The 12,359-nt window shown below is 83.2% G+C and overlaps 1 protein-coding gene across 1 annotated transcript in view; it reads left to right on the top strand.

Moving 5' to 3' along the window:
* Positions 1-12,359, top strand: part of PLEKHG1 (pleckstrin homology and RhoGEF domain containing G1) — a 170,308-nt gene that overhangs the window by 122,137 nt on the left and 35,812 nt on the right. The gene's annotated exons all lie outside the window — the stretch shown is intronic.

Here is a 12,359-nt window from a genome sequence, read left to right as displayed (position 1 = left end):
ATTGAGCTGCAGCATTTTGCGTCAAAGTCTCTGAGCTGAGGGGAGACCCATGTAGAGTGAGTTATAGCACTCTACTCTCAGCATTACATGGCATAGATACAGGTGGCCACATTGACCAAGGTAAGGCCATGTTGCAGCCTAAACTAAGTTAATAAAAAGTATTTTCTGCATTAATTGATTTTTCCAGCAGTAATGTTGGATCTAACTCCCTGAGCTCTTGATCAAGTCAGTGAGGGTCAGCTGAACTCCATTGAAGGTAGGAAGCACAGTGTCCTTCAAGATTTCTGTCTTCCCTAACAGAATTACTTCTGTCTTGGCAGGATTTTGTTTCAATTTGATCACACTTAGCCATTTAACCAAAGTGGACAGGCAGTAATTTGGGACTTCATCACTAAGAGATTTCATCAGGATTTTTGTGAACATGTAAATTAGCCCTGGCATCCCTTTTCATTTCATTTTTTAAATTGAAAACATGCATAATGCCCTTTCCATCCATTCCCTAATGTAGATTATGCAACTTTTTAAAATCTACAACGTACAGGAAACAATCAGTTAAATGAGACCAAAACTTAAAACTATAATGCATTCAAACCACATTATCCAGTGAAGTCATTGAGAAAGAACAGCTCCATAAATCAGCAGAAATAGACCACAAAAGGCAAACAAAAGCCCTATAGAAAAGGGCCATCTTTACTTGTTGATGTAAGGCCAATAGGTATGAGTCTACACAAATTTCTCTAAGGAGGCATTCCAGGGGCATGGTGTTATGGTAAAGAAGGTCTTCTCACTCTTGGCCATCAGCTGTATTTCAGACAATGGAAGCACACTGAGAAGGACTTCCAGTGATGGTATAAGTATTAAGGCAGGTCTAGATGGAACAATATAATTCTATACTGACAGCAGCGTCATGGATAAGTACATGGAAGGGCACTTTGTATTTCCCTTCTTTCAAGAGCTAAACTAGCTTCCTCACAACAAGCCTGTGAGGTAAGTTAGGCTGAGAAAAAGTGGGTGGCCCAGCTTCCCAGCAAGCCTGATGACATAATGGGAATTTTTATTTTAAAAAAATTACCCCCCCCCCCGCTTCCCTCCTGACCTATGAGACACAAAACGTCTTACATCATTAAAACCACCTTAAATCTTATTCAGAAATACCATACAGATATAAAGTCAGAAAAGCAAACCATCACATTACACTGACTGGACTCCAGTCAAGAATTATTTAAACATACATTGGAATAGCTTCTTTAGAGAACTTGCATGATCTTTGCAAGACTGGGATAGTCTTACATTCTCTGGGAGGCTGTTCCATACTGTAAGGGAAGTGAAACTTCAATTCCTCCTAAGGTGCTTTGCTGTGACTTTCAGACACTGTCCTAAAATGGAGATGGTTACTTCAGGTTGCTTGTTGTGAAGTATAGTTGGATGTCATCAACAAATTGATGACAGCCCACATCAAAGCTTTGGATAATCTGTTTTAAGTTCATTGACATCAGTACAGACCGTTGTAGAACACCGCAGAAGGGACTTTGTGCTGCAGCTTCTAGATTTTTATCCAGATCTCGCATGTTCTGATCTGCCACTAATCACTACAGCACATGGCCCTCTTCTACCTTCTTTCTACCCTGTCGCCTGTTCTCACAATGTACTTTTTCCTTCCCATTGCCACCCACGCTATTTGCTTTCTTTGCCCTTTCTCACCCTGAATGCACTTTCTTTTTTCCTGCTCCCATGACTTCCACAGATCCTTTTGTGACACTCTTGTCTTGTTTAGATAATTCAGTTCTTTACTTGGGTGACTGGTAGGTGGTGCATGAATGTGTGTGCACGCATGGGCATGAAACAATCTAAAGTTCTACCGCAGGGCTCCTGCAGCAAAGGAGTACTTGTGGTAAGTAGATGGTAATTTTTTGAATGCAAAGGTTTCATTATTGTATATTCAGGAGAGGCAGCAATGTCAGGAGTCAGTTGCAGCAAAAGTAACAAAATAAGTTTTATAGACTGTAAGATTTATGATGCCATAATAAGTTTTAATGGAGTACAGCTCACTTCATCAGATGCATGATGACTTCCTTCCTCAGACTGCTTCAGTTTTACTGTGGTCTGTGCTTCTGATCTTGCTATCAGTGGTTAAAGAATCAGGAGTAATATAGTTTAAATTAAAAACAGATGTATGTTTTTCAACCTCTAGATGTTGATAGTGGAAAACTGAGATCAAACACCAGATTGCAAATAAAGTAAATTAACTTTATAGCTTTTTGTATTGTCGAAGGCTTTCATGGCTAGAATCACTGGGGTGCAGTGTGGTTTCTGGGCTGTATGGCCATGTTCTAGCAGCATTCTCTCCTGATGTTTCACTTGCATCTGTGGCTGGCATCTGTGGCTATCAGATCCTCTGAAGATGCCAGCCACAGATGCAGGCAAAACGTCAGGAGAGAATGCTGCTATCACCCCCCCCCCCCCCCACCCCCCCCCCCCCCCACCCCCCCCCCCCCCCACCCCCCCCCCCCCCCACCCCCCCCCCCCCCCACCCCCCCCCCCCCCCACCCCCCCCCCCCCCCACCCCCCCCCCCCCCCACCCCCCCCCCCCCCCACCCCCCCCCCCCCCCACCCCCCCCCCCCCCCACCCCCCCCCCCCCCCACCCCCCCCCCCCCCCACCCCCCCCCCCCCCCACCCCCCCCCCCCCCCACCCCCCCCCCCCCCCACCCCCCCCCCCCCCCACCCCCCCCCCCCCCCACCCCCCCCCCCCCCCACCCCCCCCCCCCCCCACCCCCCCCCCCCCCCACCCCCCCCCCCCCCCACCCCCCCCCCCCCCCACCCCCCCCCCCCCCCACCCCCCCCCCCCCCCACCCCCCCCCCCCCCCACCCCCCCCCCCCCCCACCCCCCCCCCCCCCCACCCCCCCCCCCCCCCACCCCCCCCCCCCCCCACCCCCCCCCCCCCCCACCCCCCCCCCCCCCCACCCCCCCCCCCCCCCACCCCCCCCCCCCCCCACCCCCCCCCCCCCCCACCCCCCCCCCCCCCCACCCCCCCCCCCCCCCACCCCCCCCCCCCCCCACCCCCCCCCCCCCCCACCCCCCCCCCCCCCCACCCCCCCCCCCCCCCACCCCCCCCCCCCCCCACCCCCCCCCCCCCCCACCCCCCCCCCCCCCCACCCCCCCCCCCCCCCACCCCCCCCCCCCCCCACCCCCCCCCCCCCCCACCCCCCCCCCCCCCCACCCCCCCCCCCCCCCACCCCCCCCCCCCCCCACCCCCCCCCCCCCCCACCCCCCCCCCCCCCCACCCCCCCCCCCCCCCACCCCCCCCCCCCCCCACCCCCCCCCCCCCCCACCCCCCCCCCCCCCCACCCCCCCCCCCCCCCACCCCCCCCCCCCCCCACCCCCCCCCCCCCCCACCCCCCCCCCCCCCCACCCCCCCCCCCCCCCACCCCCCCCCCCCCCCACCCCCCCCCCCCCCCACCCCCCCCCCCCCCCACCCCCCCCCCCCCCCACCCCCCCCCCCCCCCACCCCCCCCCCCCCCCACCCCCCCCCCCCCCCACCCCCCCCCCCCCCCACCCCCCCCCCCCCCCACCCCCCCCCCCCCCCACCCCCCCCCCCCCCCACCCCCCCCCCCCCCCACCCCCCCCCCCCCCCACCCCCCCCCCCCCCCACCCCCCCCCCCCCCCACCCCCCCCCCCCCCCACCCCCCCCCCCCCCCACCCCCCCCCCCCCCCACCCCCCCCCCCCCCCACCCCCCCCCCCCCCCACCCCCCCCCCCCCCCACCCCCCCCCCCCCCCACCCCCCCCCCCCCCCACCCCCCCCCCCCCCCACCCCCCCCCCCCCCCACCCCCCCCCCCCCCCACCCCCCCCCCCCCCCACCCCCCCCCCCCCCCACCCCCCCCCCCCCCCACCCCCCCCCCCCCCCACCCCCCCCCCCCCCCACCCCCCCCCCCCCCCACCCCCCCCCCCCCCCACCCCCCCCCCCCCCCACCCCCCCCCCCCCCCACCCCCCCCCCCCCCCACCCCCCCCCCCCCCCACCCCCCCCCCCCCCCACCCCCCCCCCCCCCCACCCCCCCCCCCCCCCACCCCCCCCCCCCCCCACCCCCCCCCCCCCCCACCCCCCCCCCCCCCCACCCCCCCCCCCCCCCACCCCCCCCCCCCCCCACCCCCCCCCCCCCCCACCCCCCCCCCCCCCCACCCCCCCCCCCCCCCACCCCCCCCCCCCCCCACCCCCCCCCCCCCCCACCCCCCCCCCCCCCCACCCCCCCCCCCCCCCACCCCCCCCCCCCCCCACCCCCCCCCCCCCCCACCCCCCCCCCCCCCCACCCCCCCCCCCCCCCACCCCCCCCCCCCCCCACCCCCCCCCCCCCCCACCCCCCCCCCCCCCCACCCCCCCCCCCCCCCACCCCCCCCCCCCCCCACCCCCCCCCCCCCCCACCCCCCCCCCCCCCCACCCCCCCCCCCCCCCACCCCCCCCCCCCCCCACCCCCCCCCCCCCCCACCCCCCCCCCCCCCCACCCCCCCCCCCCCCCACCCCCCCCCCCCCCCACCCCCCCCCCCCCCCACCCCCCCCCCCCCCCACCCCCCCCCCCCCCCACCCCCCCCCCCCCCCACCCCCCCCCCCCCCCACCCCCCCCCCCCCCCACCCCCCCCCCCCCCCACCCCCCCCCCCCCCCACCCCCCCCCCCCCCCACCCCCCCCCCCCCCCACCCCCCCCCCCCCCCACCCCCCCCCCCCCCCACCCCCCCCCCCCCCCACCCCCCCCCCCCCCCACCCCCCCCCCCCCCCACCCCCCCCCCCCCCCACCCCCCCCCCCCCCCACCCCCCCCCCCCCCCACCCCCCCCCCCCCCCACCCCCCCCCCCCCCCACCCCCCCCCCCCCCCACCCCCCCCCCCCCCCACCCCCCCCCCCCCCCACCCCCCCCCCCCCCCACCCCCCCCCCCCCCCACCCCCCCCCCCCCCCACCCCCCCCCCCCCCCACCCCCCCCCCCCCCCACCCCCCCCCCCCCCCACCCCCCCCCCCCCCCACCCCCCCCCCCCCCCACCCCCCCCCCCCCCCACCCCCCCCCCCCCCCACCCCCCCCCCCCCCCACCCCCCCCCCCCCCCACCCCCCCCCCCCCCCACCCCCCCCCCCCCCCACCCCCCCCCCCCCCCACCCCCCCCCCCCCCCACCCCCCCCCCCCCCCACCCCCCCCCCCCCCCACCCCCCCCCCCCCCCACCCCCCCCCCCCCCCACCCCCCCCCCCCCCCACCCCCCCCCCCCCCCACCCCCCCCCCCCCCCACCCCCCCCCCCCCCCACCCCCCCCCCCCCCCACCCCCCCCCCCCCCCACCCCCCCCCCCCCCCACCCCCCCCCCCCCCCACCCCCCCCCCCCCCCACCCCCCCCCCCCCCCACCCCCCCCCCCCCCCACCCCCCCCCCCCCCCACCCCCCCCCCCCCCCACCCCCCCCCCCCCCCACCCCCCCCCCCCCCCACCCCCCCCCCCCCCCACCCCCCCCCCCCCCCACCCCCCCCCCCCCCCACCCCCCCCCCCCCCCACCCCCCCCCCCCCCCACCCCCCCCCCCCCCCACCCCCCCCCCCCCCCACCCCCCCCCCCCCCCACCCCCCCCCCCCCCCACCCCCCCCCCCCCCCACCCCCCCCCCCCCCCACCCCCCCCCCCCCCCACCCCCCCCCCCCCCCACCCCCCCCCCCCCCCACCCCCCCCCCCCCCCACCCCCCCCCCCCCCCACCCCCCCCCCCCCCCACCCCCCCCCCCCCCCACCCCCCCCCCCCCCCACCCCCCCCCCCCCCCACCCCCCCCCCCCCCCACCCCCCCCCCCCCCCACCCCCCCCCCCCCCCACCCCCCCCCCCCCCCACCCCCCCCCCCCCCCACCCCCCCCCCCCCCCACCCCCCCCCCCCCCCACCCCCCCCCCCCCCCACCCCCCCCCCCCCCCACCCCCCCCCCCCCCCACCCCCCCCCCCCCCCACCCCCCCCCCCCCCCACCCCCCCCCCCCCCCACCCCCCCCCCCCCCCACCCCCCCCCCCCCCCACCCCCCCCCCCCCCCACCCCCCCCCCCCCCCACCCCCCCCCCCCCCCACCCCCCCCCCCCCCCACCCCCCCCCCCCCCCACCCCCCCCCCCCCCCACCCCCCCCCCCCCCCACCCCCCCCCCCCCCCACCCCCCCCCCCCCCCACCCCCCCCCCCCCCCACCCCCCCCCCCCCCCACCCCCCCCCCCCCCCACCCCCCCCCCCCCCCACCCCCCCCCCCCCCCACCCCCCCCCCCCCCCACCCCCCCCCCCCCCCACCCCCCCCCCCCCCCACCCCCCCCCCCCCCCACCCCCCCCCCCCCCCACCCCCCCCCCCCCCCACCCCCCCCCCCCCCCACCCCCCCCCCCCCCCACCCCCCCCCCCCCCCACCCCCCCCCCCCCCCACCCCCCCCCCCCCCCACCCCCCCCCCCCCCCACCCCCCCCCCCCCCCACCCCCCCCCCCCCCCACCCCCCCCCCCCCCCACCCCCCCCCCCCCCCACCCCCCCCCCCCCCCACCCCCCCCCCCCCCCACCCCCCCCCCCCCCCACCCCCCCCCCCCCCCACCCCCCCCCCCCCCCACCCCCCCCCCCCCCCACCCCCCCCCCCCCCCACCCCCCCCCCCCCCCACCCCCCCCCCCCCCCACCCCCCCCCCCCCCCACCCCCCCCCCCCCCCACCCCCCCCCCCCCCCACCCCCCCCCCCCCCCACCCCCCCCCCCCCCCACCCCCCCCCCCCCCCACCCCCCCCCCCCCCCACCCCCCCCCCCCCCCACCCCCCCCCCCCCCCACCCCCCCCCCCCCCCACCCCCCCCCCCCCCCACCCCCCCCCCCCCCCACCCCCCCCCCCCCCCACCCCCCCCCCCCCCCACCCCCCCCCCCCCCCACCCCCCCCCCCCCCCACCCCCCCCCCCCCCCACCCCCCCCCCCCCCCACCCCCCCCCCCCCCCACCCCCCCCCCCCCCCACCCCCCCCCCCCCCCACCCCCCCCCCCCCCCACCCCCCCCCCCCCCCACCCCCCCCCCCCCCCACCCCCCCCCCCCCCCACCCCCCCCCCCCCCCACCCCCCCCCCCCCCCACCCCCCCCCCCCCCCACCCCCCCCCCCCCCCACCCCCCCCCCCCCCCACCCCCCCCCCCCCCCACCCCCCCCCCCCCCCACCCCCCCCCCCCCCCACCCCCCCCCCCCCCCACCCCCCCCCCCCCCCACCCCCCCCCCCCCCCACCCCCCCCCCCCCCCACCCCCCCCCCCCCCCACCCCCCCCCCCCCCCACCCCCCCCCCCCCCCACCCCCCCCCCCCCCCACCCCCCCCCCCCCCCACCCCCCCCCCCCCCCACCCCCCCCCCCCCCCACCCCCCCCCCCCCCCACCCCCCCCCCCCCCCACCCCCCCCCCCCCCCACCCCCCCCCCCCCCCACCCCCCCCCCCCCCCACCCCCCCCCCCCCCCACCCCCCCCCCCCCCCACCCCCCCCCCCCCCCACCCCCCCCCCCCCCCACCCCCCCCCCCCCCCACCCCCCCCCCCCCCCACCCCCCCCCCCCCCCACCCCCCCCCCCCCCCACCCCCCCCCCCCCCCACCCCCCCCCCCCCCCACCCCCCCCCCCCCCCACCCCCCCCCCCCCCCACCCCCCCCCCCCCCCACCCCCCCCCCCCCCCACCCCCCCCCCCCCCCACCCCCCCCCCCCCCCACCCCCCCCCCCCCCCACCCCCCCCCCCCCCCACCCCCCCCCCCCCCCACCCCCCCCCCCCCCCACCCCCCCCCCCCCCCACCCCCCCCCCCCCCCACCCCCCCCCCCCCCCACCCCCCCCCCCCCCCACCCCCCCCCCCCCCCACCCCCCCCCCCCCCCACCCCCCCCCCCCCCCACCCCCCCCCCCCCCCACCCCCCCCCCCCCCCACCCCCCCCCCCCCCCACCCCCCCCCCCCCCCACCCCCCCCCCCCCCCACCCCCCCCCCCCCCCACCCCCCCCCCCCCCCACCCCCCCCCCCCCCCACCCCCCCCCCCCCCCACCCCCCCCCCCCCCCACCCCCCCCCCCCCCCACCCCCCCCCCCCCCCACCCCCCCCCCCCCCCACCCCCCCCCCCCCCCACCCCCCCCCCCCCCCACCCCCCCCCCCCCCCACCCCCCCCCCCCCCCACCCCCCCCCCCCCCCACCCCCCCCCCCCCCCACCCCCCCCCCCCCCCACCCCCCCCCCCCCCCACCCCCCCCCCCCCCCACCCCCCCCCCCCCCCACCCCCCCCCCCCCCCACCCCCCCCCCCCCCCACCCCCCCCCCCCCCCACCCCCCCCCCCCCCCACCCCCCCCCCCCCCCACCCCCCCCCCCCCCCACCCCCCCCCCCCCCCACCCCCCCCCCCCCCCACCCCCCCCCCCCCCCACCCCCCCCCCCCCCCACCCCCCCCCCCCCCCACCCCCCCCCCCCCCCACCCCCCCCCCCCCCCACCCCCCCCCCCCCCCACCCCCCCCCCCCCCCACCCCCCCCCCCCCCCACCCCCCCCCCCCCCCACCCCCCCCCCCCCCCACCCCCCCCCCCCCCCACCCCCCCCCCCCCCCACCCCCCCCCCCCCCCACCCCCCCCCCCCCCCACCCCCCCCCCCCCCCACCCCCCCCCCCCCCCACCCCCCCCCCCCCCCACCCCCCCCCCCCCCCACCCCCCCCCCCCCCCACCCCCCCCCCCCCCCACCCCCCCCCCCCCCCACCCCCCCCCCCCCCCACCCCCCCCCCCCCCCACCCCCCCCCCCCCCCACCCCCCCCCCCCCCCACCCCCCCCCCCCCCCACCCCCCCCCCCCCCCACCCCCCCCCCCCCCCACCCCCCCCCCCCCCCACCCCCCCCCCCCCCCACCCCCCCCCCCCCCCACCCCCCCCCCCCCCCACCCCCCCCCCCCCCCACCCCCCCCCCCCCCCACCCCCCCCCCCCCCCACCCCCCCCCCCCCCCACCCCCCCCCCCCCCCACCCCCCCCCCCCCCCACCCCCCCCCCCCCCCACCCCCCCCCCCCCCCACCCCCCCCCCCCCCCACCCCCCCCCCCCCCCACCCCCCCCCCCCCCCACCCCCCCCCCCCCCCACCCCCCCCCCCCCCCACCCCCCCCCCCCCCCACCCCCCCCCCCCCCCACCCCCCCCCCCCCCCACCCCCCCCCCCCCCCACCCCCCCCCCCCCCCACCCCCCCCCCCCCCCACCCCCCCCCCCCCCCACCCCCCCCCCCCCCCACCCCCCCCCCCCCCCACCCCCCCCCCCCCCCACCCCCCCCCCCCCCCACCCCCCCCCCCCCCCACCCCCCCCCCCCCCCACCCCCCCCCCCCCCCACCCCCCCCCCCCCCCACCCCCCCCCCCCCCCACCCCCCCCCCCCCCCACCCCCCCCCCCCCCCACCCCCCCCCCCCCCCACCCCCCCCCCCCCCCACCCCCCCCCCCCCCCACCCCCCCCCCCCCCCACCCCCCCCCCCCCCCACCCCCCCCCCCCCCCACCCCCCCCCCCCCCCACCCCCCCCCCCCCCCACCCCCCCCCCCCCCCACCCCCCCCCCCCCCCACCCCCCCCCCCCCCCACCCCCCCCCCCCCCCACCCCCCCCCCCCCCCACCCCCCCCCCCCCCCACCCCCCCCCCCCCCCACCCCCCCCCCCCCCCACCCCCCCCCCCCCCCACCCCCCCCCCCCCCCACCCCCCCCCCCCCCCACCCCCCCCCCCCCCCACCCCCCCCCCCCCCCACCCCCCCCCCCCCCCACCCCCCCCCCCCCCCACCCCCCCCCCCCCCCACCCCCCCCCCCCCCCACCCCCCCCCCCCCCCACCCCCCCCCCCCCCCACCCCCCCCCCCCCCCACCCCCCCCCCCCCCCACCCCCCCCCCCCCCCACCCCCCCCCCCCCCCACCCCCCCCCCCCCCCACCCCCCCCCCCCCCCACCCCCCCCCCCCCCCACCCCCCCCCCCCCCCACCCCCCCCCCCCCCCACCCCCCCCCCCCCCCACCCCCCCCCCCCCCCACCCCCCCCCCCCCCCACCCCCCCCCCCCCCCACCCCCCCCCCCCCCCACCCCCCCCCCCCCCCACCCCCCCCCCCCCCCACCCCCCCCCCCCCCCACCCCCCCCCCCCCCCACCCCCCCCCCCCCCCACCCCCCCCCCCCCCCACCCCCCCCCCCCCCCACCCCCCCCCCCCCCCACCCCCCCCCCCCCCCACCCCCCCCCCCCCCCACCCCCCCCCCCCCCCACCCCCCCCCCCCCCCACCCCCCCCCCCCCCCACCCCCCCCCCCCCCCACCCCCCCCCCCCCCCACCCCCCCCCCCCCCCACCCCCCCCCCCCCCCACCCCCCCCCCCCCCCACCCCCCCCCCCCCCCACCCCCCCCCCCCCCCACCCCCCCCCCCCCCCACCCCCCCCCCCCCCCACCCCCCCCCCCCCCCACCCCCCCCCCCCCCCACCCCCCCCCCCCCCCACCCCCCCCCCCCCCCACCCCCCCCCCCCCCCACCCCCCCCCCCCCCCACCCCCCCCCCCCCCCACCCCCCCCCCCCCCCACCCCCCCCCCCCCCCACCCCCCCCCCCCCCCACCCCCCCCCCCCCCCACCCCCCCCCCCCCCCACCCCCCCCCCCCCCCACCCCCCCCCCCCCCCACCCCCCCCCCCCCCCACCCCCCCCCCCCCCCACCCCCCCCCCCCCCCACCCCCCCCCCCCCCCACCCCCCCCCCCCCCCACCCCCCCCCCCCCCCACCCCCCCCCCCCCCCACCCCCCCCCCCCCCCACCCCCCCCCCCCCCCACCCCCCCCCCCCCCCACCCCCCCCCCCCCCCACCCCCCCCCCCCCCCACCCCCCCCCCCCCCCACCCCCCCCCCCCCCCACCCCCCCCCCCCCCCACCCCCCCCCCCCCCCACCCCCCCCCCCCCCCACCCCCCCCCCCCCCCACCCCCCCCCCCCCCCACCCCCCCCCCCCCCCACCCCCCCCCCCCCCCACCCCCCCCCCCCCCCACCCCCCCCCCCCCCCACCCCCCCCCCCCCCCACCCCCCCCCCCCCCCACCCCCCCCCCCCCCCACCCCCCCCCCCCCCCACCCCCCCCCCCCCCCACCCCCCCCCCCCCCCACCCCCCCCCCCCCCCACCCCCCCCCCCCCCCACCCCCCCCCCCCCCCACCCCCCCCCCCCCCCACCCCCCCCCCCCCCCACCCCCCCCCCCCCCCACCCCCCCCCCCCCCCACCCCCCCCCCCCCCCACCCCCCCCCCCCCCCACCCCCCCCCCCCCCCACCCCCCCCCCCCCCCACCCCCCCCCCCCCCCACCCCCCCCCCCCCCCACCCCCCCCCCCCCCCACCCCCCCCCCCCCCCACCCCCCCCCCCCCCCACCCCCCCCCCCCCCCACCCCCCCCCCCCCCCACCCCCCCCCCCCCCCACCCCCCCCCCCCCCCACCCCCCCCCCCCCCCACCCCCCCCCCCCCCCACCCCCCCCCCCCCCCACCCCCCCCCCCCCCCACCCCCCCCCCCCCCCACCCCCCCCCCCCCCCACCCCCCCCCCCCCCCACCCCCCCCCCCCCCCACCCCCCCCCCCCCCCACCCCCCCCCCCCCCCACCCCCCCCCCCCCCCACCCCCCCCCCCCCCCACCCCCCCCCCCCCCCACCCCCCCCCCCCCCCACCCCCCCCCCCCCCCACCCCCCCCCCCCCCCACCCCCCCCCCCCCCCACCCCCCCCCCCCCCCACCCCCCCCCCCCCCCACCCCCCCCCCCCCCCACCCCCCCCCCCCCCCACCCCCCCCCCCCCCCACCCCCCCCCCCCCCCACCCCCCCCCCCCCCCACCCCCCCCCCCCCCCACCCCCCCCCCCCCCCACCCCCCCCCCCCCCCACCCCCCCCCCCCCCCACCCCCCCCCCCCCCCACCCCCCCCCCCCCCCACCCCCCCCCCCCCCCACCCCCCCCCCCCCCCACCCCCCCCCCCCCCCACCCCCCCCCCCCCCCACCCCCCCCCCCCCCCACCCCCCCCCCCCCCCACCCCCCCCCCCCCCCACCCCCCCCCCCCCCCACCCCCCCCCCCCCCCACCCCCCCCCCCCCCCACCCCCCCCCCCCCCCACCCCCCCCCCCCCCCACCCCCCCCCCCCCCCACCCCCCCCCCCCCCCACCCCCCCCCCCCCCCACCCCCCCCCCCCCCCACCCCCCCCCCCCCCCACCCCCCCCCCCCCCCACCCCCCCCCCCCCCCACCCCCCCCCCCCCCCACCCCCCCCCCCCCCCACCCCCCCCCCCCCCCACCCCCCCCCCCCCCCACCCCCCCCCCCCCCCACCCCCCCCCCCCCCCACCCCCCCCCCCCCCCACCCCCCCCCCCCCCCACCCCCCCCCCCCCCCACCCCCCCCCCCCCCCACCCCCCCCCCCCCCCACCCCCCCCCCCCCCCACCCCC

The sequence above is a fragment of the Sphaerodactylus townsendi genome, linkage group LG01 (assembly GCF_021028975.2).
Source record: "Sphaerodactylus townsendi isolate TG3544 linkage group LG01, MPM_Stown_v2.3, whole genome shotgun sequence".
NCBI classification, from domain to species: domain Eukaryota; kingdom Metazoa; phylum Chordata; class Lepidosauria; order Squamata; family Sphaerodactylidae; genus Sphaerodactylus; species Sphaerodactylus townsendi.
The sequence above is the reverse complement of the archived record's forward strand: the minus strand, read 5'-3'. Positions and strand labels throughout refer to the sequence as shown.